Below are 24632 nucleotides of genomic sequence, written 5' to 3'. Positions count from 1 at the left end.
CTTGACTGGGGGAGAATGTTTGAATCATTCAGCATTCCGTCCATCATTTGTTGCAGTTAGACCTTTTGCTCTAAGTGGGATAGGTATGCCCAGACGTTGGTCCCTTGCTCACTGTGCCACTGCTTTCAAGCTAGCCTGGCTGATGAAGGGTGACATACCATAATACCGGTCCCAGGATGCTTGTTTCCAGTCCAAGGAGGACCTGGCTTGGCAGTTCGGTCTGGGCTGTTCCCATGAGGCACAGGATCAAGACTGATTTGCATATGGCTGGGTCCAAACTGGGGTGGCATAGTGGGCAAAAGAATGATGGATTTAACCCAGATCTCTTGACTGGGGGAGAATGATTAATCATTCAGCATTCCATCCATCATTTGTTGCAGTTGTACTTTTTGCCCTATGTGAGATGGGTATGCCCAGACAAGGGTCCCTTGCTCACCATGCCACTGGATTAAAGCTAGCCTGGCTGATGGAGAGTGACATACCCCAAAACCGGTCCCAGGATGTTTGTTTCCAGTCTAGGGAGAACCTGGCTTGGCAGTTCGGTCTGGGCTGTTCCCTTGAGTCACAGGGTCAAGACTGATTTGCATATGGCTGAGTCCAAACTGTGGTGGCGTAGTGGGCAACAGAACAATAGTGTTAACCCAGATCTCTTTACTGGGGGAGAATGTTTGAATCATTCAGTATTCTGTCCATCATTTGTTGCAGTTAAACTTTTTGCCTTAAGTGGGATGGGTATGCTCAGACGTGGGTCCCTTGCTCACTGTGCCACTGGATTCAAGCTAGCTTGGCTGATGAAGGGTTACATACCCCAAAACCGGTTCCAGGATTCTTGTTTCCATTCCAGGGAGGACCTGGCTTGGCAGTTGGGTCTGGGCTGTTCCCATGAGGCACAGGGTCAAGACTGATTTGCATATGGCTGTGCCCAAACTGTGGTGGCGTAGTGGGCAATAGAACAATAGTGTTAACCCAGATCTCTTTACTGGGGGAGAATGTTTGAATCATTCAGTATTCTGTCCATCATTTGTTGCAGTTAAACTTTTTGCCTTAAGTGGGGTGGGTATGCCCAGACGTGGGTCCCTTGCTCACTGTGCCACTGGATTCAAGCTAGCTTGGCTGATGAAGGGTGACATACCCCAAAACCGGTTCCAGGATTATTGTTTCCATTCCAGGGAGGACCTGGCTTGGCAGTTGGGTCTGGGCTGTTCCCATGAGGCACAGGGTCAAGACTGATTTGCATATGGCTGAGTCCAAACTGTGGTGGCGTAGTGGGCAATAGAACACTAGTGTTAACCCAGATCTTTTTACTGGGGGAGAATGTTTGAATCATTCAGTATTCTGTCCATCATTTGTTGCAGTTACACTTTTTGCCCTAAGTGGGATGGGTATGCCCAGACGTGGGTCCCTTGCTCACTGTGCCATTCGATTCAAGCTAGCCTGGCTGATGAAGGGTGACATACCCCGAACCCTGTCCCAGGATGCTTGTTTCCAGTCCAGGAAGGACCGGGCTTGGCAGTTCGGTCTGGGCGGTTCCCTTGAGTCACAGGGTCAAGACTGATTTGCATATGGCTGAGTCCAAACTGTGGTGGCGTAGTGGGCAACAGAACAATAGTGTTAACCCAGATCTCTTTACTGGGGGAGAATGTTTGAATCATTCAGTATTCTGTCCATCATTTGTTGCAGTTAAACTTTTTGCCTTAAGTGGCATGGGTATGCTCAGACGTGGGTCCCTTGCTCACTGTGCCACTGGATTCAAGCTAGCTTGGCTGATGAAGGGTTACATACCCCAAAACCGGTTCCAGGATTCTTGTTTCCATTCCAGGGAGGACCTGGCTTGGCAGTTGGGTCTGGGCTGTTCCCATGAGGCACAGGGTCAAGACTGATTTGCATATGGCTGTGCCCAAACTGTGGTGGCGTAGTGGGCAATAGAACAATAGTGTTAACCCAGATCTCTTTACTGGGGGAGAATGTTTGAATCATTCAGTATTCTGTCCATCATTTGTTGCAGTTAAACTTTTTGCCTTAAGTGGGGTGGGTATGCCCAGACGTGGGTCCCTTGCTCACTGTGCCACTGGATTCAAGCTAGCTTGGCTGATGAAGGGTGACATACCCCAAAACCGGTTCCAGGATTATTGTTTCCATTCCAGGGAGGACCTGGCTTGGCAGTTGGGTCTGGGCTGTTCCCATGAGGCACAGGGTCAAGACTGATTTGCATATGGCTGAGTCCAAACTGTGGTGGCGTAGTGGGCAATAGAACACTAGTGTTAACCCAGATCTTTTTACTGGGGGAGAATGTTTGAATCATTCAGTATTCTGTCCATCATTTGTTGCAGTTACACTTTTTGCCCTAAGTGGGATGGGTATGCCCAGACGTGGGTCCCTTGCTCACTGTGCCATTCGATTCAAGCTAGCCTGGCTGATGAAGGGTGACATACCCCGAACCCTGTCCCAGGATGCTTGTTTCCAGTCCAGGAAGGACCGGGCTTGGCAGTTCGGTCTGGGCTGTTCCCATGAGGTACAGGGTCAAGACTGATTTGCATATGACTGGGTCCAAACTGGGGTGGCGTAGTGAGCAAAAGAACGATGGATTTAACCCAGATCTCTTGACTGGGGGAGAATGTTTGAATCATTCAGCATTCCGTCCGTCATTTCTTGCCGTTACACTTAGATACATCCAAGCAGGCAGGTATGAAGCGTTGGGTGAAGGGTTCATACAGGAGACCTGGGATTTACCATATAGATATAGGTGCAGTAATAAGGACACTGAAGTTTTCTTAAGTGGCAAAGACTGTGGGAAGGCTTTAAGTGGGTTTTTTAGTGTGCAAAGAAGTGTTGCTTTATGGAACGTGTAATGTGTCGAAAGCAAACTAGTCATGCTACTTGAAAGGCTCCCCAGCTGCCGTGATTCATCCTTTTTTTTTTAAATTACTTCAGAGTGAAAGTTATTTAGTGCTGAATGATCAAGGTTGTTTTGGAATGGTGCCAGTCATCGCATATCTAGTCACAGTAAACTTCAGGATTGTTTGCTGTAAGCAAGTATTGCTTCCTCTGGCTCGCACAGTTAGGGAGGCACCACTGTGGCCTTCATTGAATGTTTCCTGTATGCGGTTTGATTCGCTGACTGAAAGCCATGTTGTTTCAACAAAATGTGGCCTTAACTTCAGCCCCAGAGACGTTTGATCACCAGGTTCCAAGGTCTTCAGCAGAGATTCAAGCCCTGATCCATACGAACTTCCCGATTCATTTCAGAGAAATGGTTCATCGTATCTTTAACATGTCTGATACAAGTGGGATCGTACACTTAAGCGACTTGGATCAGGTCTCTTAGCCACCTTTCAGACCATCTTCGGAGTAATTTTAGCCTTCATACACTCCCCACTTGGAAGCGTTTTTGGAGGGCTTCCTTTCGTCCTGCTTTCAGTAGCGGGCATCCTGATTTTAATACTCTTGCTTTGCAATGGATATCGCAATCCTTCACGAAATGGAGAGAACACTGCTGGAATGACGTTGTTGTGAGCGCATGTTGTTCTATCTGACTGCACCTCGGCTGCTCAAGCTGAATGAGCATTGGTTCCTGTCTTTCAGACCGATCTGGCTAGACTGTGCCCTGCCTGTGTTCCGTTGCCTCTTCTGCAGATTCGGCTGCGTGTTGGACCTATGTCTGACCCTTCCATTGGTTGGGCCGCCAGACATAGAAGCGCTACTGCCGCCTTTGCAGGCCCACACATGCAGTTGTCCACAGTGTATTCCCATGTTGATTACAGCATTTCAAGAGCCTCCAAGGGATTCTCCCACTCCTGCTGGAAGGGATATCGGCTCAACTCCAGAAATACAGGCATCGGCATCAGGCGTGCAGGCTTCTAACTCTTCACCGGCAGCTGCCGTGGAGACAGAGATGACCATCTTTGCTCATTGGACATGATACTGGAAGTTCTTGAGGGACTGCCATCTGTGGATATGATGTACAGCGATGTTGAGTCTTCAACGCAGGATTCTTTAAGCAACCTGGCCTCTCCTGTGCTGGGAACGGTCTGTCAACTTTTGAACATTTACCAAATTGAAGTCGAAATTGACTTTGTTTTATTTTTTCTTCTTGGCTCTAACTGAGTTTCATGGTTTTCAAGGTGCTCAGTGCAATAATCACAATATATAAAAGTACCTTTTGAACGCTTTTTTAGGGAAAATTGACTTTCTTTTATGGACTTTTTTTCAGGCTTTTAAAGTGCTTTTTAGTATGTTTTATCATAAATGATTTTTAGGCTTCTTTATAGCGTTAGCTTTATTATTGCCAAGCTGACCTTCTTGACCTTTTGATGTCTTCTAGGATAGTCCCATCATGTGTTCCCCATTTGTAGATACAGTGTCCCATCCACATGACAATAACGATTTTAAACAGATGACTTTTTACCTAGTAGCTTGCTCCTGTCTCTTCGACACCTGACGTACATAAACATGTCCCCAGGCATGGCAGAATTATTCTGTATATGGGTCACCACTTTTTTTCATCCTTAGCCAACAGCCAGCTATTGCAGGCCAGCACCCAGAGAATGTATTTAAAAAGCAAACAACCAGGTCCCTGCATCCAAAGTCAATAGGGACAGGTTCCAATCGCCAAGTCAAAAGGTCCCCATTCTCAGGCATCAGGCCCGGGACCAATGTCTCCTGTATGGTGTGTAGTCTCAACCGTGCCTCCAGTGAGCTAGAAGTCTTACCCCATGAAGGCCCATATTTCTATTCGAAAATGAAGCTGTCCTCAGTGGCGGAAACCAGGACTTCTGTGTGCATAGGATGATAGAACCCAAAAAACTCCACAACACATGCACAAAGAGCCAATAAGCTGAAAGGCATCCACATGATGTTAAACCCAAGCTTCCAGTGGGGGGTTCACCAGGGTCTTCAGGCACCTCGAATTACAGAGTCAGTCCCTGGGTTTTTATTTCATCCTCACGCAGCAGACTCTTGCCATTTTTTATCAAAAGTCCCTATTTGTATGTTTATGAGGTTACCAGGCAAAAACTGACCTAACAGGAGTTCTCCTGTGCTTCATGAACAATCCAGCTTTTCTAAAGTTCTGTCTCCATACCATACCCTTACAATGCATAGGTGTAGTCATCTTAGACATCAACTAGGGACAGCAGGCCCAAGTTCACTGAAAAGAAGCATGGTGTGGTCCTAGAGAGAGGGGAAGATGGATTCCAAATTGCCACTGCAGCTCTAGACAAAGGTAGAGGCATCAGATGCGCCCACTCCCTGGAGGATTAGGAAATGCTCCAATCCAGGGAAAGCAATTGGCCCTGACATCGGACAACACAAGGCAGCATAGGTAGGGGTAAAATAGGGGCCATGGAGTAGCCTCTGACCCCCTTCTACAAATGTATAAAGAACAATGGTTCCCTTGGGTAGAAACAATGCGTATTGTAGTCAGCCGTAGCCACTTCAGCAATACATATAATACATTTCTGAAAGCAAAAATATTTCTTGAACAAAAGGGGGGAAGAGGAAAAAGAACACAGAGAAAAGGATTTTCATTGATTTATGTATCAGAATTGATAACATTCGATAAACAAAAACACATTGCATAATTTTATACTTCCAAATTCATATAGTGATACAATGGTGCTCAGTGGTGATATAAATACATCGTGCAGTGAGGTGAGGGTGGGAGGATGTGGTTTGTTTTTGAAAGGCCAGATTCAAAATGCTGTAACAAGAAAGTTAAACAAATTAAATAGTTGGTAACAACTGTGTCCTGCAATCTGTGCCACAATAGATCGCCGATGTTTCAACCCTATGGGCGCCTGGTGGAGTCTCACAAGCGGGTCTTCATCAGGACTGTGGAGGAGGAGGCCCTAAAATTTCAAGGGCGGTCAAAAAAGGGCGGTCAAGGCAAATTGATTGGAGAGGTATGGTTTATTCTAACAGGATGTCAACTGTGATATGAATTGCACAGAAGATCAAAGAATGATTGTTTTTCTTGAGCTGGTAACACGGAGTCCTCACGAAACACTGCTGTTTCATGAGGACTCCATGTTACCAGCTCAAGAAAGACAATCATTATTTGATCTTCTGTGCAATTCATATCACAGTTGACATCCTGTTAGAATAAACCATACCCCTCCAATCAATTTGCCTTGACTGCCCTTTTTTGACCGCCCTTGAAATTTTAGGGCCTCCTCCTCCACAGTCCTGATGAAGACCCGCTTGTGACACTCCACCAAGCGCCCATAGGGTTGAAACGTCGACGATCTATTGTGGCACAGATTGCAGGACATAGTTGTTACCAACTATTTAATTTGTTTAACCTACTTGTTACTGCATTTTGAATCTGGTCTTTCAAAAACAAACCACATCCTCCCACCCTCACCTCACTGCACGATGTATTTATATCACCACTGAGCACCATTGTATCACTATATGAATTTGGAAGTATAAAATTCTGCAATGTGTTTTTGTTTATCGAATGTTATCAATTCTGACACATAAATCAATGAAAATACTTTTCTCTGTGTTCTTGTTCCTCTTCCCCCCTTTTGTTCAAGAAATGTTTTTGCTTTCAGAAATGTATTATATGTTATGCTGAAGTAACTACGGCTAACTACAATACGCATTGTTTCTACCCAAGGGAACCATTGTTCTTTATACATTAAATACCCAGGTTCCTAGGGATACAGGGTCACCCCATTGTGTTAATATATACCCCTTCCACAAATGACAAAGTATATCACAAGAGACTTACAGAAACCCCCAAAACTAAGGAAGAAAAACAGCCAAAATTTAGCAAAAAAAGAGGTTTCCAGATAAAAGGTGGGTGTGAGATAGCTGGTGCCACAAGGGAGGGTCATGTGGCATGCCACATGATGGGAACTGAGAGATACATACACACATGATCTCTGGGCAGGTTGCAACCATAAGCGCCACTAAATAGCGACAAGCTCCCTCATCACATATTCCTGCACACAGGTAGACAAAAAACAAAGATGCAAGTCACACTAATAGCACCTCCATGCACACACCAGGTGGGACACTGTCCTGGAATACAAGTGATGTCCACAGAACTCCTGCTAAAATATGATGCTATCTATCCCTATGCTCCAGAGACCACCCCTAAAAACCTTGCACTAATCAAAGCATTCATTTAAGAAATAAAGGGGGAGGTGGGTCAACAGCTCATAAAGAGATTAATCTGCCTGGATAATCAATAATCTCCCTTCCTCCCTCAAAGTATCAAAATGATGCCCTATGAGGCCACCTTCTGGTGCCTCACTAAAATAGCAGCGAGTGGAGCGTGGAACACACACCTGTAGGGTAAAAATGCAGGACCTTCGGAAACCATTGATTAAGGCGCAGATTTAATGTTTCTGAGTTAACAATGAACCAAGTTCTTCCCCAAACTGGTCAACCATGAACCTTCAAGTGCACCAACATCCAGCTGCCATATCAAACACCCCAGCCCAGGCACGAAATTTACATTTGAAACTTTGAAATAGCCCCGCAAACTTTTAGTTTGAACTGATAAGGGAAACCACAGCCATGGGAGCACAACAGTTGCCTACCAGGGGACCTATACCAAGACCTACAATGTCAAATAAAAAAATAAAAAGTTATGTGTGATTGCATTGTTATGTACCCTATGTCTACTATGGGCAATACTGCACTTGTTCACTGCTGAGGAACTGCCAAGGAAAATGGAATCTATTCAAAAGTTACCACAGTGCTTGAATAAGGACCTCTCCCATGTCACCTACAATGACACTAAATAGAACACTACACAGCGTCTTTTTGCACAACACGTGGTGCCAGCACATGACCGCAGTTGGCTGCCGAACATCAGCGAGGTCATGTTATGTGTGTTCATTGATTCTGCATGTAGTAGGTGCAGTGCAGACAGACTTTACTTTGCAGGAAATTTGACCCAATATGTCACCAACCCAATTGCGTTATACCTCTTCACAGAACCTATGATTTCCAAATCGAGCTGGGCAGCATGTATAGAAAGGGCACCATAGGGGAGGATACTGTTTGACCCCGAGACTTCCCAGAGAATTGATTCATGGAGGTAGCGAAACCCCAAAACTCTATGCACAAACACGTTCGCTCCCGCATTCATCTGTGGACCAAGGGTGACCCTTGTGTATCTGGGGCAGTCTTCTTTAACAACAAGTGGTCCCCCAACTTGGAGTTCCTGTGTAGGGCCCAGCAAGCTCAAGTACAGAAAAGGGAATCAGTTGAATGGGGGAGGGTTGAATGAGAGCATGACCACCCCATCTCAGGAAATACGGGACACTGGGGCGGGTTGATACACTTGGCTAGAAAGGAAGGGGCAACCCCTAATTGTACAAAAACTTACACTGTGTTCCTTATGATTCAGAGATAAAGTAAAGCTTCCAAGGGACACAAATACTAACTGCTGAGTGATCCAGCACATTCCAGATAAGCAACGGCATGGACAAGGGTACTTAAACACTGGTGGATTACTACTGGCAATACAGCGAGTTTGCCTACACTCAGCTTGTCCCCGGGTGGTGGAGGCTGTGTTCCCTGGTCCCCACACACACTCACCTTTGTCATTCCTGGGGAAGAAATATGAGACTTATACCAGCACCTGTTAAGGAAGAAGACAACCTTGCTGCACCAGACTCATGAGAAGAGGCCTGCAAACTATTTTGGCTGGGCTAAGTACAGGGACATTCCAGAAGAATTCAGACTGTTTACCGATGCACAAGTGTCAGCAGGAGGGTCAATATCTTTCTTCATCCTGCAGACAAAAGCCAATGCACACTGGTCACAGATAACCAGCAGGAAAATGCTCAGAATGATGAACAGCACTAAGATGAGCTTAAATTCAATCAAGAAAAAACTGCGAGCAATCTGCCTCATGGTAATGCAGCACCGATATATATTGGACTTAATGACCACGATGGAGGAAGGGGTGTGTGCCAAGATCATTGTGGCCTGCTGCACCTTTTTTCCAGGGAATTATATGGATAATGGGACATTGACGCTTGTTATAATAGCATTGAACCACTTACAAAGAGACATGCATGAGAAGGGAGGTGCCCCTGAGCAGTTGTGGATTTCAAATTGGTTCTCCTTGCTTCCCCAGTGGATCTCCGGTTTGTGCAAATCACCGTTGCCAGTTTTCATTGTGTTTCTATTTGTGCAATTGTCTGTAAAATTGGGGATTACCTGATATAAAATTGCAGTCCTCAAACTGTTAAAAATGCAAGTAACTAGGAAGGTAGTAGATGTCGTGAGTGGGCATAAAGAACGACATGTCACAAATAAAGTAACTGTCAAAAGGTAAGAGTTAGATAGTATAGTTGAAAAATCAACTAGAGGGGGGAATGTTAATATGGAAGACGTTGATGCTAACATGAAAAATTATACATTCATTTAAGAGAACAAAATTGCTTCTTTATTAATGAATTCACGCGCTGTGGATTCCACATCAACACTGACTTGCAAATACGCAGTCAGGCAAGCACAAAGACATTAGGCAAGAGGTCACTGATTGATAGGTCACAGGTGGGGTGGCACATAGCCTGCACACAAACACACAAACAGGAAAACTTAGATCAATCCCACAAATAGGAGCAGCAATATTGCAATGGTCAAGGGAGATTAGATCTAATAAAGCACACATGACCGAAGGGGGTACGCCAGTTCCTAAAACACCATAAAATCAGAAGCCACATGAGTTGGGAACATATAGACAATCAAGACACAGCACAGGCAGTGATCTCACACTCCCCATGCCAGACATCAGGCCACATTCTCCTTAGCCACATTGTGTGCATGCAAGGTCAAGGCCCACCTGTATTCTCCATTAGATAATTCATTTATGACTCCAAAGGTAACAACTTACATTCCTCACCATACATGGATCACCAAAAACCTCTATTACCAGTGATGAACTGTATAAAATGAGGCAGCAGACCAATTGTAAATTGAGCCTGGGCCTGTAACCGTTCTCCAGGCCGCTATGTTTAATTAAACAAACTGTTCCTGTTTTGCCGAATGACTCTTGTCTCTTGTTTTTTCAATGTATTTCATGTTCAAGTAAAACCCAGTTGTGCATTTGAAGTGCACAGAGATCCTCCCTTTCTGCCCTGACTTCAGACTCACTGCAGTGGGGTATGCAGCCCTTTGTGTGGGGACAGGACACCCCTATTCAGGTATAAGTATGAGACTGTGTGCAGCTCCTCCCTCCCATCCTGCCCGGGATCACCCATCAGGCACACCTAAGCTCCCTTTGTGTTTGACTGTCTAGAAGGACTGTACAAAGTCCAGCTGCCACCCACCACAGACAGGTATTCAGAAATAGGCAGCAGGCACAAAATGGCTACAGTGAGAAAATATAAACTTTCTAAAAGTGCCATTTCCAGACTTGCAACTTGAAATCCAAAGTCACCATACGCTGTGATTATAAATTGTGAGTCCAAAGACACCAAATCTGAAATGTCTCTCTTTACAATTGGGAATTACACCTTAAAGATGTGATAGGGTAATCCCAATGTTATCATAGGGGAGAGATAGGCCTTGCAGTGGTGAAATATGAAATTGGTATTTCTTTCACTAACAGGGCATGTAAACGTTAAACGTACATGTCCTGCCTTTTAAATACTTTGCACCCTGCACTCTGGGTTAGCAAGGGCCTACTTTAGGGGTGATTTATATGTCAGTCAGTCAGAAAACTTTATTTCGGCTTTAGCCATAAAAGTGCATAAGAAGACATAATATTATTAAAATTGATACAACATTAATCGGATAAAACTCATTCGTCATTACATAAGATAAAAACAGATAATAAAATAAGATAAGATAAGGGTAATAACACCAGGTTAACCTTAGTGAGGTAACAGTTTTCTTCTAATTAGCCACATTGAGAAAAGAAATTTGGCAATCACAGTAGCATATAGAGGAGAGGTGTCATACTTTAACAACCTGTGAAGTTCCATACAATGTCTAGCCCCTATATTCTTAGCTAGTTGAATTATCCATATTCTACGCGGGGTTATGTATGCCGGGCAGAAAAAAATGACATGTGCCTCAGTTTCTTCAAGAGTACCACAACCAGGGCAGGATTGCCGAACTGAGCCCGGCCACTTGTTTGTTCTCGAGAAGAGCGGGAGGGAGCCGTGCCTGAACTGTAGATATAGTTTTTTGGCCATGACTGGATGAATCAGGTCTATTACAGACTCAAATTTATAACTAATTTTGGCCTCTAAAAATGCAGAGGTCAAGTTTGCTGTGGTAGCAGATTGAATAGGGTGGATCAAATTTCTTTCCTCCAGAATTTTTGCCAAGGATCTCTTTGGAAGAGAAGGGCATGCATACTCTGGAGAGTACCAGAGGTCTTCTCTCCCTATCTCCCTTAGTGATTTCTTTATATAGGCTAGCCAAGGGATGGCACCTGCCATTGGGATCGACAAAATGGACTTCAGTTCCTCCTGAAAGTTTATCAATTCAGGGGTACTCCATAGGCGGCGCCAATACATTACTGGTCTAGAGGCAACCATATCCGTGATCTGTTGGATGCCTAAGTCCATCCTAAGTGGCTGCATAGGAGTGCTCGTTGGAAGTGCAAGTATATTTCTAAAAAATTTGTTTTCTGACTTAAGTAAAATTGGGGAGGGGGTGTGGCCCCATAGTTCTGCCCCATAAGCTGCAACACCCCGGGCCTGGGTTTTGTAAATCTCTACAAGTGGGCTGATCAATTTAAGGTGGCTGTTTTTGAGCATCTTAGTGATGCCCCCAGTTATTTGGACAAGTTTCAAATTTACTTTAGAGATCTGGGGTCCCCAGGTGATTTATATGTATGAAAGGGAAGGTTAAGGCCTTGCAAGATGTTTATCTTGCCAGGCCGAAATGTCAGTGTAAGCTGCACTTACAGGCTCTACAATGGCAGACCTGAGCCATGGTTAGCCGGCTACTTAAGTGGGTGGCACAATGAGAGCAGCATCCCACTAGGAGCGTTTAATTCACAGGCCCTGGGCATGTGGTGTGCATTTTACAGGAGACTTACAAGTAACCTAAATATGCTGATTGGGGATGAGCCAGTATTACCATGTTTAGGGAGTCCTATAGCCAACAAATGTGAGATCATAAAAATGTAGGAGGTAGGCAAAATGTTGGTGAGAAGATCACCCTAAGGCTGTCAGGTCTAACACAAACATACCTCTGTGCTGAATTGATATGCACATATATTACGTGTGTCAAAGTGCACTGGAAAGGTATTGACAGAGACTGTCAGTTTGACATTTGTATAGTGCATGCACGTAATGCAGACACTCAACAGCTACATATGCTTTGCAAATAAGCATGTAAAACATGCAAACAGCACAGCCTACTGCCGGAAATCCATGAACATACAGATCTCCACGCACACACACCATCAGACACCCATGCACACAAGCAGGAGACTACATACATATAAGACATGGCAGGCAGTGTTTAGGCATATTGCACGTATTCCTCCCATCACCTTTGTGTGTTTCATGTACCGCCCTAAGGGGCATGGGTATGCCCAGACATGGGTGCCATGCTCACTGTGTCACTGGAGCCAAACTGAACCTGGCTGATGAGTACTTAACTAGGGAGAAATCTGTCCTGGGTTGCTTGTGTTCAGGGAGGATCTTCCTTGACAGTTTGAGCTGGACTGTTCCCATGAGGAGCAGGGTCAAGGCTGATTTGCATATGGTTGGGTCCAAACTGAGGTGGCATAGTGAGCAAAAAAACAATAGGTTGGGATGCCACCACCAGTGATTGTCAGTGGTGGGACAACTTGCAAGCATTCCTCCCATCACCTTTTGTGTGTTTCGTAGCATGCAGACATCCATACAGATGGACAGATGTGTGATGTTATTTTGTTTTGCCATGTCATGTCATGCCATGTCATATTATGTTATGTTGTGTAATGTTGTGCCAATTTCAATATTTTATGCTACGCTAAGGCATACCAAAGTTCTAGGTGTCAGACAGTGGAAAGTAGGGATTAAGAGGAGGGAGGTGAGGAAGGATCCTTGAGAATGCAATGATCTTCCCCAAAATGGAAGATAAGTCAACCCTAGCCATCCCTTTGGAAAGGAGGAAGCAGCAGTGGAAAACAGGCTCCAAGAGAGGAAAGGAAGGTGGTTGAAAGGGTAGAAGGTATAGACCTAGACGAGAGCAAATAATTTGAGGCCTGACAGAGTTTTGGGAAGGATAGATTGCTATAATGATGTCAGGGAGAGGCAGAGATCCATGTCCACAAACCAACACACGCAAGCTGACAGCCACAAACAGATAAGCATGTCACAGAGTACAGTGGATAGTCACACAGCACAGAATCAGTGATACAAATAGCCTAAGGGGGTTAAATAAACAGAAAGAATGCAGATTTCATAACCTCTTAATAATTAGAGTTTTTAGTGGTGAAAAAAATTTGAGATAGAGAAACAATTTGTTTAAATAGCCAATTTTAAGTCTCTTCTTAGAAAAATGAACATTTAATCAATGCCGTATTTCTAAAGGTCATCTGTTACTAACAAAGTAGCCCTCTCTACATATCAATTCCATCCTTTCTATTTATTGCGTCTCCGGTATAATTACCTATACCAATAGTAAGATATGACCCACTGTTAGACCTGTCAGCATTAGGGTGGTCTTCCCCCAAATATTTTGCTTCTCCTCCTCCATTTTCCTTCACTTATTTTTGTGGGCCTTAGGACTCTGTCCACTTTACCACTTCTATCCAGTGCTAAAGTGCTTGTGTTTCCTCTCCTCAAACGAAGTTAAACTGGCTCATACACAATTGACATACTTAATTTACTTATAAGCCCCTCGTAGAATGATATGCTATATACACAGGGCCTGTAAATGAAATGCTGCCAGTGGGTCTGCACCACTTTTTGGCAACCCACTTAAATAGCACCTTAAAATAAGTCCCAATTCTGCCACTGGAGCCTGAATGCAGTTTTGAACTTCCATGTCAACTTTGCATTAAAACCCACGTTCAAAGCCATAAACTCCCCTTTCACTACATATATGTCACCCCTAAGGTATGCCCCGGGTAACACATAGGGCAGGGTAATGCGTAATTAATAGGTTGGACAAGTATCTTTAAGTTTTACATGCCCTGGTAATGTAAAACTCCCAATCTCTTTTTCCAATTCTATAAGGCCAACCCCTCCCATAGCATACAATTGGGGATTCTTTATTACATTTAATAAGCTGTAAATTCCAATTGGAAGATGGTAGCTATGTCATGTTTGTTGTCTTTGGAATTGTAATGATAACTCCCTATTTAATGGTAAAGGCTGGTTTTTTATTACAATTTTATAAATGCCACTTTTAGAAAGTTAAAGGAACAATTGATGGATGGAAAGCTGAACAGTGTAAATATGCACCCCAGTCACAAGGATCTGGGTTTAATCCATCTTTCTTTTGCTCACCATGCCACCCCAGTTTGGACCCAGCCACATGCAAATCAGTCTTGACCCTGCCCCTTATGGAATCACTCCGGCCAGAACTGCCAAGCCAGGTCCTCCCTGGGCCAGAAACACGCATGCTGGGACTGGTTTCATGGCATCAACTCTCATCAGCCAGGCTAGCTTGAATCCAGTGGTGCAGTGAGCACGGGACCCATGTCTGGGCATACCCTTCCCACTTAGAGCGATAAAAACAAACAAAACAAATGATGGAAGGAATACTGAACAATGCAAACATTCACCCCCAGTCTCAAGGATCTGGGTTTAATCCATCGTTCTTTTGCTCATCTCGCAATGCCAGTTTGGTCCCATCCATATGCAAATCAGTCTTGACCCTGCCCCTCATGGGAACAGTACAGCCAAACTGCCAAGCCAGGTCTTCCGTGGACCAGAAAAAAGCATCCTGGGACCGGTTTCGGGGCATTAGCCCTCATCAGGCATGTTAGCTTGAATCCAGTGGTGCTGTGAGCACGGGACCCATGTCTGGGCATACCCTTCCCGCTTAGGATGACAGAAGCAAACGGAACAATTGATGGACGGAATGCTGAACAATGCAAACATTCACCCCCAGTCACAACAATCTGGGTTTAATCCATCATTCTTTTGCTCACCACCTCACCCCAGTTTGGACCTAGCAATATGTAAATCAGTCTTGACCCTACCCCTCATGAGAACAGCCCAGCCTGAACTGCCACGCCAGGTCCTCCCTGGACCAGAAACAAGCATCCTGGGACTGGTTTTGGGGCATCACCCCTCATCAGCCAGGCTAGCTTGAATCCAGTGGCGCAGTGAACACGTGTCCCACATCTGGGCATACCCTTCCCACTTAGGGTGACAAAAGCAAAAGGAACAAATGATGGACAGAAAGCTGAACAATGAAAACATTCACTCGCAGTCACAAGGATCTGGGTTTAATTAATTGTTCTTTTGCTCACCACGCCACCTCAGTTTGGACCGAGCCGTATGCAAATCAGTCTTGACTCTGCCCCTCATGGGAACCGTCCAGCCCAAACTGCCAAGCCTGGTCCTCCCTAGACCAGAAGCAAGCATCATGGGACCCGTTTCAAGGCATCACCCTCATCAGCCAGTGTAGGTTGAATCCAGTGGTGCAGTGAGCACGGGACCCATATCTGGGTATACCCTTCCCACACAGGGCAACAAAAGCAAAAGGAACAAATGATGGACTGAATTCTGGGTCTAAACTGGAATGGCATGTGGAGCAAAAAAATGATGGATTTAGGCCCAGATCTCTGTACGGGGGTCAATGGATGACATTGTTCAGCATTCAGTCCATCATTGTTCTTTTTGCATTTGTCCCCCAGAGTGGGATGGGTATGCCAAGACATGGGACCCATTCTCTCCATGCCACTGTCCTAGTATGCTTGTTTCCAGTTCAGGGAGGACCTGGCTTGGCAGTTCGGGCTGGACTGTTTCTATAGAGAACCAGGTCAAAACTGATTTGGCTGGGTCTAAACTGAAACGGCATGGGGTGCAAAAAAACAATGGATTTAGGCCCAGATCTCTGTACTGGGTGAATGTATGACATTATTCAGCATTCTGTCCATCAATTGTTCTTTTTGCACTTTTAGAAAGTTGCCATTTTTCTGCCTTTAGCCCTTTTGTGCCTGCAGCATGTCCTGGGTCACATGACTCGGTACAACTGACAGTTACATTTTCTGGCTTCCTCCCAGACAGTAACAAAATAGAGGGATTGGGTGTGTCTGAATGGGCCATCTGCTGGCAGGATGGGGTGTGGATTTGAGCACAGCCCAAGTCACAACTGAATATCATGTACCCTGCCTTCACACAAAGGGTCTAACAACCCCACATTGTTACTGCATCCACCTTGGATTCAGGGCAGGTGAGGCAGGAAATTCCATGCCATTCAAAGCCACTGTCTAGAACCAGGACCCCAGGGTGTAAAATGAGGGCCTCAGACACCAACTCTTCAGTACACTTCTACATCTGTGGATATTCTGCCAGGAAGAAGGACTGTTGTGCCACTGGAAGGACTGCCACTCTGCCAGACTCTTACTATAAAGGACTGCTGCCATGCTGGATTGCTGCCATGGTTCCCTGCTGACCTGCTGCCTTCTTCTTAGTTACAAAGACTGAATCTTCATCTGTCCACAGGGACACAAAAGGCTTCTTCAATCTTGAACCCACACCTGAACCCAGCCTGAGCAAGTCCAGAATCTTCAAGCGGTGCCCCTGCAGTCCTGGACCCTTGGAAGCAATGCTAGAGATGCCCGGATAGCCAAAATCCAAAAGTGGGGACTCAGAATATTGGAAAGTGCTCTGAGAACCAGGAGAGACCAGGACCAACCCACTCTCCATTCTGCCTGAGGTGCATCGCTGGTCTAATTGAGTTCGCAGCTTCTCCCGCTGTGTTTTCCTTCACGGTAGAAAATCCTTTTCAGTGGTTCTTTGCCAAAGGGGTATACAGCTTTGTGGAAGTGTCTTTGGCTACAGCCCTCTGTCTCCTCCCACAGGAGATTTTTGACTTGCATTTCAGGGCCTGAGTCTGAACATGGAAATCTTCACTGGAGTTTTGATTCAAGACTATCCAACAACGTTGCTCCCTTCTCAGACACCTCCTGTACCCTTGCCCCGCGTAACTTTATCTTCTCAGACACATTTACTCAGGTTTTTTTTAAGTTTGAAGGTGAGTGCTGACCAAGTGCTGACCAATCCCATCCACTTTATGCATTGGAACCTAGCACAATCGCGGTCAGCCATAATCTTTGATTTTGGCCAAGTCTCACATGACTAGATGTCCACAGTTAGAGCTTTGATGTTTTAGGGACTAGTGTTTCCTAAGGAATTTTAACCATTCATAACTCCAGGTTTACTGATTGGATTTGTGTTATTTTGATGTCACTTAATGCATTAAAATTGACTCTATTACCTAAATTGGTTTGGGATTTTTTGTTTTTGCTTTATTACTATTTGTGTGCTGCATAAATACTTTACGATGGGGCATATTATCAAGCCAGGCGATAAAATTATCGCCTCTTTAGCAGCAGTTTGGCGATAATGGGCTTGATAATATGCTCTATGGAATTCCAATTGAAGCCTATGTTAGATGTGAAGGACATCTAACCTGAACTTCAATTTGAATTCCATAGAGCATATTATCAAGCTCATTATCGCCGTTTTAGCAGCAGTTTTCTGCCGCTAAAGCGGTGATAATTTTATTGCCTGTCTTGATAATATGCCCCATAGTGCCTCTAAGTTAAGCCTGACTGCTTTTTGTGCCAAGCTACCCAGGATTGAGCACAGGTTAATTTAGTGACTTTTTGTGGTTCACCCTCGAAGGAAGGGCTCACACTCCCGTCACCCAACAACACAATTTCTAAAACTCATGTAGGAGCAAGATGGCACTAGTTTGCTTCACCTTCCCCAATCATTCGATCTCCTTTCCAGAAAGTTCCCTTTACAAATCATTTTCTTTGCATGCATTGGGTAGTTGAACCAGGTGAAGGTTACTTCTCTCCAAATACAGTGGTATAAAAATTGAAAGCTGAGGACAGTGGTTCTTATCTTTTGGTCCAGGGAGCCCTGTGGGGGTCCTCGCCTGCTTAGAAATTTAATAACATTAAGAGAATAATAAAGTGGGTATAAATATAATAGAAAAATGTAGAACTTAAAATTTCAAATGTTTTGAAATTGTGAAGAAATTTGAAATGGAAGGCTAAATATTTTGGGCCTGATTACGAGTTTGGTGGTCTCACTGCCATACCACCGTGGGGGCGATCACAAGAAGCCTGCAGGCTCAGCAGTCTCCCACCCACCGGCTCAGCGGTCTCCCGGCTGCCGTATTATGATGTTCCAGATGGACTGGCAGCCTCTTGGTGGTGGTGTCCTGGCAGAGTGACGTTTCACTGCTGGAGAGCTAGGTAAGTGACCATGTGTATATTTCAAACACATATATATGTTGTGCACGTGTCAGAATGTATATGTAGGTCATGTGTACTATATGTTTTGTTGCATGTTAAATATAATGAACACTTAAAGTGCTATATATAAGAGAAGTCACGGTGATGCCTACCTTTGCGTGTGGCAACAATGGGGTTGCAGAGCGTCGTGATCTGTTGGCAGCTGCACAGGAGAAACCTCTGCAATTGCATCTGACACAGATTTCCAAGTGGGACCACGAAAAAAGTTGCGATTTTGCCTCTTTTTGTGCCTTTCCGCTGACGTGTATGGTGGTGTCCCTGCCAAGCAAATCTCTAAGAAAGGGCAGATTGTAATCTGGACAGTGGGAACCTTGGTGAGACTGCCTCCAAGTCCCATCTATAGCCTTCCTGCCGTTGACGCGGTAGCAGGAGTCTCGACAATGGCAGCAGTCCAGCAGTCCAGCGGCAGTCTTGTACCCAAGTTCCAGCGAAGATCGTAATCAGGTGGTCAGAATGCCAAGGCAGTGGGCAGGAAGACCGCTGAAAAAGCGATGGCGGTGCCTTTCCACCAAACTCATAATCAGGCTCTAATTTAGTATCCCCAAACTGATTTGTGGCAGCAGTGCAAGTTCATCAAACAGAATATAGAATTGACAATGAATGGGATCAACTGAATTTAGAAATGCTCCACACTTCCAATTGAAATTTGATTTTTGATTTTTTTTAAATATAGTTATGTGAAGTGAATTAAATATTTCATCATTTGTGTATTTGTTTGATGTATTTTTGTTTCTGCATTTATTGTGTATTGCTTTGGGGATCAAATCATTGAAAATGCTGAGGTTGGGGTCCCCAACTTTCAGTAATGACGTATGGTGGGTCCCCAGATTCTATTGATTATTCAGTTGGGGTCCACGGGTTCCAGTAATCATTAAGTGGCAGTCCTCAGCAGTCAAAATGTCAAGATCTACGGCCAAGGACAAAGAACATGCTGTTCACCAAGCATGGTGAAAGCTGGTTAAAACTCGACTTCATTTCATATTACTCATTTCAAATTAAATCCGTCCTTGTATTTCAAAAGATAAAAAACGACTAATCTATGCAAGCAATTGAGTTCTTATCGTATTTAACATGTATTTTGTGTTCATATTGTAATCTTGTAACTGCTCATGATTTCACAGGAGTTAAATGGGTTATTTCACTTGCAACAGCTGCACCAATTCTTTTTTAACCTCTTCACTGCGGCGCAAATTCCGCCGCAGCGCTCCCGCAGTGCTGACATTCCGATCGCGGGCATGGTCATGACGTCTCCCGGCCGTCGTCCGCACACGCCCATCGTGATTCATGATGGCTTGGAGACGTCATGAGCACCGAAGAGGTTAAGCACATGTACAAAGCATTTCCTAAAGACGAAATAGGCATTTAAGAAAGGCTATTAGCATCGACTCCAAGTTGAAGGTAACCTTGTGCGATTTGATAAAGGAACCCCAAAATACTTTTTTAAAGTGCAGTAAAGCGCACACTTGCCCCTAGGGCATTCATGTGCTTTACACGTGAACCGCTTTTTTTTTAGGGTGCATCAAGGGGGGGCCTTAGATCCATTGGCACCGTTGGTGTTACATTTCAAAATTTGCAATTTGGAAATGCAAAACCATTTGTACCTATGGGCAATTCCTGAAATAGCGATTTTCTAATGGCGATTTCTACTGAGAAGGAATCGCTATTAGTAAAACTTTATTTTTATACATCCAATTTTGCATTTCTTAAATAGAGATTTCTTAGGATTCGCATTTTAGGAAATGCAAAAACGGAATTTCGTACATCTGGCTCTAAGTCTGCTGTCCTTGTGCTTTTTAAAAGTAAGACCCAGTGTTCAAATTTAAAAGATGTAAGCTTCCCTGTGTCACTTTTTCAACGGGCAACAGGGTCAAAGTAACATATCACCAGTAAGGCATTAACAATTTCACATTGTGATAAACGTACTCTATGTCAAAGTTATATTTACAATAACTTTGGTTAAGAAACAGCAAGAATATCATTCATGTGGCATATGACTAATTAACAAATACAACAATTATTAGCCAACATTGAATGATATTTTATTATCTAGTAGATGACTTTCATAATGCTACTTTCCTGTCTTTAATTTATTAGGTTCAAAACTGATGACTTCCCGTGCTGCCATGGTTGGGCTCTCCATAGGGTACCCTTAGTTTTTGTCACATCTCCCATTAGCTTGGGAAAAGTATGAGAAGGAGTAAATGATCCATCGATCTGAAGATCTTCAAGGAATATTAACTTCTAAATGTAAATATCCAACTGTTTGACAGCCTTCTTTGGAAAGAAAAGATGTCACTTCTCAAAGGGTTGGCCAGACATAGGACTGGTGGTCTGCCACTGCCATCAAGCTCGGCTAACCCCTGAAAGGAGAAGCTTTCCACCCTTCAAATGCATGCTTTCACAAATAGCATTGAGTCCTCTGTTTAGTATGTATAAATCAAACTCGAATAACCATCAATGGATTTCCTTGATGCCATTTGTTATTTGGAGACAATAAGGAGGCCAATTGAAAGATTAATTTTTGGCAATAATATAAAGAACAATTGTGAAGTTTGGACTAACTCTTCTCTTTGAGGAGATTTCATACTGTGAAGAGGCGACACTGCGCCCGAGGTGTGGCAGCGCTGTTGTTTCATGTTCTCATGCACCCCTGGTCAGGAGGTGATACCCTCCCACACACTGTTGAACGTAAAAATCAGTGGATCATTTTTGGATTACACAGGAGTGCTTTGTCTCTCTGTACTTTACACAAAAGCGAAGACAAGAACTGTTGAAGTTCTGTTCATAAAAGTGTATGTATGTATGTGGTATTTATGTAATGGGAAGCTAGACAAAAGGCAGTGGCCTGCTGTAGAGGGTTAAAGGCAAAGACGCAGTCTAAGTGTGATTGGGTGCTTCTGCATCATGCTGTAATGTTCTTTAGAGGAGTGTGTTTTCAGCTTTTTCATAAATTGGAGCAGTCCTGATGGAAGTGTGGATGTGACCCCAGGTTCTGGCTGCATAGACAGAGGAGGACTGTTACGTTGTTTTTTATTACTGGCCGTTGTAGGAAATTGGGTTATTGGCGGGTAAACGTAGGAACCACAATTCTTGTCGGGGTGAAACACAAGCAAACCCCAAATTAACCTGTGCTCAACCCTCTAATAGCTTGGCACCAAGCAGTCAGGCTTAACTTAAAGGCAATGTGTAAAGTAGTTATGCAGCACTCCAAACAGTAATAAAGTGAACACACAACATAAGAAATTGAATAAAACCTAATACATTATTTAAGACCAAAACAACAAAAGTCCAATAAGTAGAACCGGATTATGTAATTTTAACATGTAAATTAGTGCCTAAAAGTACAAATCTGGTCACACTGGATGGGAAAAAGTCACAAGTTCAGGCTGACTGCACTGGAGTGTGAGCCTGATACAGGGACCAAGGTAGGCCTGCTAAACAAATTACCTTAAATCCTGGTTGTGGAGCGTAGTGAGGTCCCATGTCGAGGATCCGTCGTGCAGCTTCGGGGCTGCGATGCAGAGTTCTTTCATTATCATTGAGGATGCCGTCTACGAAAGACTTGTGATGTGAAGTCCTCCACCGAGGACATGTCACATAGCAGAAGTTCCAAGTAAGTTGCTGGCTGTGTTGCGAAGTCCTCTGTCATTGTCAAGGATGCCATTGACAAGGGGCTTGCTATTCAAAGACTGGCTTCAAGTAGTCGTAGCAAAGCGTCAGTTCCATGGAAGCTACAGAGCACGATGTGAGGTCCTGTGTCAGGGATGCATTGCACAGCGGCTGTTCTGATGTGGTTGTGATGAGCTTCATCACCATACATCAGTTCTGCTCACAGTAACACAGTTGGGCTGGCAGAGCACATTCAGCTCAACTCACCGGGGGTACGACTCACAGCAGACAGAGTCCAGATGCTAGGTTCAAGATAATTGAAGCCTTTTCTGTCCCTGAGGCTGTGGTCAGGAGGCAAGTCAACTAGTCCTTGGAGTCACACTAAAGGTCCTGGATTCAAGATGCAGGTCTACTCCTTTTCACTCAGGCAGCAGGGTAGCAGGGCAACAGAGTAGCAGTTGTTCTTACAGAGTAGCACAGCAATCCTTCTGAGTCTTCCACAGGTCTAGAGCTAAACTGAATAGTTGGGTCTGAGGGTCCAATATGTATTCCTGGTGCCAGCTTTGAAGTAAAAGAAGGTTGTGGAGGTTTACGCACCTACAGGTGCTTGGAATGTCCTGTCTCCCTGCCCGGGCACCAGCTAGTCTGGGGAACAAAAGACTATTGACAAACCCTTTGGGAGTGTGCTCAGGCAGAAACTTTGTGATATGCTAGTGTGGTAGGTAAAAACTCAAGTCGGAGATGGCCCAACCTGGCACACCTATTCCCACGTTGTCTCACTGCCTGGGAGCAATACACAAAGACCAACTTCCAGATATACCTATTTATGTAAACCAGGATACAGGCGCCAAATGGTTGGATGAAAAAAATGCCAACTTTCCAGAAGTGATATTTACAGAATTGTGAATTTATATCCAACGTTTCCATTAAAGAGGGTTTTTAATTGCAGTTCTTAAGACATCAAACTTGACTCTCCCACCTGCTTTTAATTGAAAGTTATCACTTATTAAATGTAATAAGGTAACCCAATGTTATCCTATATGGAGGTAGGCCTTGCATTAGTGAAACACCAATGTATTCACTATCAGGACATGTAAAACTTAAAAGTATGTGTCGTGAGGACAAGGACTAGACCCTCTTACTTGAACCCAGAGTGACTCTAAGGGCTTGCTGGCTTCCCTTCTATTTTCTGAAGTCTCAGGAACACAAACAACGTTATTCATTCTTACTGGGGGTGCTGGACACTTCCATATGAGAGTCCTACCCTTGCCTGAGGTGCCCCCCTCCAGTCCTGGGCCTCAGAAGTGGGTTTCTGCAGCTTTTCCCACATCGACATTGACTCAGCAGCAACCTTGCACTGGTTGGAACCGATGCATTGCCCTTCGACGCTGGAGCCGCTCGACAACAGCGATGGCACACCTCACACGGCTCGATTCGGGCGGACAGCACAGCTCAACATCGATGCAGCGCCTGTATCACCAAGGGGTTCGACACCGGAGCTTCCATCAACGGTGCGTATTGGAGCCAATGCTCATTTCCATCTACGGATCGACGGCGATGAAGTAACTCCTCGCCTCGAGTCTTTGACATCGACCAAAGCTCCATCCAAGATATGTCTCCTGGGACCTGTAGCCGGCCTGCCACCAATTGCGGTCAGCTTGAACTTTGACTTTGCACCAATCTCTCGTGACCTCAAGTAACCTTTTGACTGGTAGTGACTTTTAAGCTCTGTTTTCACATGTAATCTTTAAAAATACATATCCTGACTCCTACTAATTGGATTTTTGTCATTCTGGTCAAGTTTTAATCAGATAAATATTCTCAATTTTTCTAAACCTGTGTGGAGTCTTTTTGTGGTGTTCTCATTGAGTTATAATCATTTAAGTGTTACACAAATACTTTACACATGGTCTCACAGTTAAGCCTGACTGCTCTGTGCCAACCTACCAGAGGGTGAGCACAGGTTAATTTAGGGTGTGTATCTGACTTACCCTGACTAGAGTGGTGGTCCCTACTTGACTGGGCGAAAACCTCTGCCAACTAGAGACCCCATTTCTAACATCGGTGATCGGCAGTGAGGATAGGCCTTGTGTTTGTGCAATACCATATAGTAATTCAGTATTCAGTACTACTATATAGATAGACCATTTGGTGTTTTTTCCTGTTCTCTAGAATTGGTCTTTTTTTCTAATTTAACTCCTGGATATATTAATTCACTTGTGACTCTGTTTTTTTTGTTTCACCTACCTTGTCAGAATGGAAGTGGATCTTAGCTGCCTGTCATCCCGTAGTATGAGGGAGTTGAGGACGTTCTGCAATGAGAGTGGGCTGCTAGTGAAGAGAGGTTCAACTAGCTTGGACCTTAGGCTGGCCCTCCATTAATTTTAGTTCAAATGCAGAGGGGAAAAGCAGCAGGAAACTCTGAGGAGGATCCAAAGGACTCTGAGGTGGAGGACCCCTTTGGAATTCTATTGCAAAAGACGATCCGTACCCACCATACATTCAAATCCTTATTTAAATCTCACAGTGAAGAAAAAATATTATATAGGGAACAGCCTCCTTTTCGATTTTTCATCAGAGTTTCCTTTATTTATATCGG

This window comes from Triturus cristatus, chromosome 4_2, assembly GCF_964204655.1.
Source record: "Triturus cristatus chromosome 4_2, aTriCri1.1, whole genome shotgun sequence".
NCBI classification, from domain to species: domain Eukaryota; kingdom Metazoa; phylum Chordata; class Amphibia; order Caudata; family Salamandridae; genus Triturus; species Triturus cristatus.
Note: the sequence above shows the minus strand (reverse complement) of the source record.